The sequence below is a fragment of the Scyliorhinus torazame genome, chromosome 21 (genome assembly GCF_047496885.1).
Source record: "Scyliorhinus torazame isolate Kashiwa2021f chromosome 21, sScyTor2.1, whole genome shotgun sequence".
Lineage (NCBI taxonomy): Eukaryota > Metazoa > Chordata > Chondrichthyes > Carcharhiniformes > Scyliorhinidae > Scyliorhinus > Scyliorhinus torazame.
In genome coordinates this window covers 127,525,779-127,528,670 of record NC_092727.1, presented here as the reverse complement: position 1 = coordinate 127,528,670, position 2,892 = coordinate 127,525,779, and the positions used below count along the sequence as shown (strand labels likewise).

The window sequence follows — 2,892 nt, the reverse complement described above, 5'->3', positions numbered from 1 at the left end:
GTTGTAAATGTTATCCAAGTTTGCGTTAAGCAAATCGTAACTTTAGTTCTGAGTTGAGATCAGAGCTAAGCTTGCAAGTTGCAGTAATTCAATTTGAATTTTCAAACATTTTTAAGTTTTAAAAGAACACTGTTAGAACCTTTTCAATCGTTTTGCCAAGAAAAGAAAAAAACGCGCAAGTAGAGACAGGAAAGGCTCGGGTCAAACAAAAGATGAGCTACGTAGTTCAATGGCTGGCCTTGAATTGACAGAAAATGATTAATCCAATAATTTAAAAATGTCAGTAAAAGTTTTGACTGCACCTGTAGCATTGTCTGCACTAATTCCAGAACCACCAGAGTATAATAATTTATATCCAGTCACTGCTCCCCAGATTCCAATCATGTCAGTAACTCCAGCCCTTTTTGGTTGATAGTGTGGGTCCCGATTTACCATCTTCACGATCAGTCGAGAAAGAGGAGCTCTGTTCCGCAAGCCCAGTTAGCTCTAGGACCAGATCTCGGACAGCGAGAGAAGGGCTTGATCCTAACCAGAAACAATTAAGCATACCACCTAAATCCCTCCAGACCAAGGGGAAACCGCAAATTTCAAGAACAAAGGGAGCTGCAACAGATGATTTTGAAGAGAAAGAACTCCCTCTAGTGACAGGGAGGGACGTCGAAGTCTTGGAAGAACCAGAGGAAATAGATAGAGTGCCCCCTGGTGAGACTCGGAGACAGTAGACGATTAGGAAGATACCAATCACCTGAATTATGCTAGCCACGCCGCACTTCAGCAAGCCCATGCGTTAGACTACGATAGAGGGAACTAACTTCGGTAGTAAGGAAGATGCTGGAATCTATCATCATGGAAGAAATAACGAGGCATCTGGATGGAAATTGTCCCATTGGACAGACGCAGCATGGGTTCATAAAGGGCAGGTCGTGCTTAACTAATTTGGTGGAATTTTTTGAGGACATTACCAGTGCGGTAGCTAACGGGGAGCCAATGGATGTGGAATATCTGGATTTCCAGAAAGCCTTTGACAAGGTGCCACACAAAAGGTTGCTGCATAAGATAAAGATGCATGGCATTAAGGGGAAAGTAGTCGCATGGATAGAGGATTGGTTAATTAATAGAAAGCAAAGAGTGGGGATGAATGGGTGTTTCTCTGGTTGGCAATCAGTAGCTAGTGGTGTCCCTCAGGGATCAGTGTGGGCCCGCAAGGGTCTGGCAGATGGAATACAATGTTGATAAATGTGAGGTTATCGATTTTGGTAGGAATAACAGCAAAAGGGATTATTATTTAAATGATAAAATATTAAAACATGCTGCTATGCAGAGAGACCTGGGTGTGCTAGTGCATGAGTCGCAAAAAGTTGGTTTACAGGTGCAACAGGTGATTAAGAAGGCAAATGGAATTTTGTCCTTCATTGCTAGAGGATGGAGTTTAAGGCTAGGGAGGTTATGCTGCAATTGTATTAGGTGTTAGTGAGGCCACACCTGGAGTATTGTGTTCATAGAATGTACAGTGCAGAAGGAGGCCATTCGGCCCATCGAGCCTGCACCAGCTCTTGGGAAGAGCACCCTACCCAAGGTCAACACCTCCACCCTATCCCCATAACCCAGTAACCCCACCCAACACTAAGGGCAATTTTGGATACTAAGGGCAATGTATCATGGCCAATCCACCTAACCTGCACATCTTTGGACTGTGGGAGGAAACCGGAACACCCGGAGGAAACCCACACACACACGGGGAGGATGTGCAGACTCCGCACAGACAGTGACCCAAGCCGGAATTGAACCGGGGACCCTGGAGCTGTGAAGCAATTGTGCTATCCACAATGCTACCGTGCTGCCCCAAATGTCAGTTTTGGTCTCCTTACTTGAGAAAGGACGTACTGGCACTGGAGGGTGTGCAGAGGAGATTCACTAGGTTAATCCCAGAGCTGAAGGGGTTGGACTACGATGAGAGGTTGAGTAGACTGGGACTGTACTCGTTGGAATTTAGAAGGATGAGGGGGGATCTTATAGAAACATATAAAATTATGAAGGGAATAGATAGGATAGATGTGGGCAGGTTGTTTCCACTGGCGGGTGAAAGCAGAACTAGGGGGCATAGCCTCAAAATAAGGGGAAGTAGATTTAGGACCGAGTTTAGGAGGAACTTCTTCACCCAAAGGATTGTGAATCTCTGGAATTCCTTGCCCAGTGAAGCTGTTGAGGCTCCTTCATTAAATGTTTTTAAGATAAAGATAGATAGTTTTTTGAGGAATAAAGGGATTAAGGGTTATGGTGTTCAGGCCGGTAAGTGGAGCTGAGTCCACAAAAGATCAGCCATTTTTAAAAAATCTTTTTATTTTTTAAAACCTTTTCTGAGTTACCAAGCCAGGGCTCAGAGTGTGGGTCAGGGGCGAACCCCTAATCCAGCTCCTCGCCTGCTCCAAAAAACTAATTCAAATTGAATCCAATTCATGGTCCCCACAAGAGAGACATACCAGATCTGAGCCAAAGGCTCAATCTACAGACACTTGATCTTAGCCAAAAGGCCGAGAAGCGATACAAAAGATCAGCCATGATCTCATTGAATGGCGAAGCAGGCTCGAGGGGCCAGATGGCCTACTCCTGCTCCTAGTTCTTATGCTCTTCTGATGTTCTGCCCCCCTCCCCCTTTCTCCTGTGGCAGTAGTTGTATTCTTTTCTAAAAATATTTTTTATTCTCCTCCTTTTTCACATTTTCTCCCAAATTTACACCCAACAATAAGCAATAATCAGTAACAAATGTAATATCAATCCCCATATCAATAACAACAATTCCATCCTTCCACCAAACCCCATTGGCCCTCATGTTAACATAAACAAATGACAAAAAGTAATCAGGAATCACCCATAGTCACCATTAACACATAC

At 44.2% G+C, this 2,892-nt stretch overlaps 1 non-coding gene across 1 annotated transcript; it reads right to left on the bottom strand.

Moving 5' to 3' along the window:
* Positions 1–2,349: 2,349 nt before the first annotated feature.
* LOC140398763 (U2 spliceosomal RNA) lies at positions 2,350–2,543 on the bottom strand. Its single transcript, XR_011937547.1, has one exon. It is a non-coding gene; the product is annotated as a U2 spliceosomal RNA (small nuclear RNA).
* Positions 2,544–2,892: the final 349 nt, after the last annotated feature.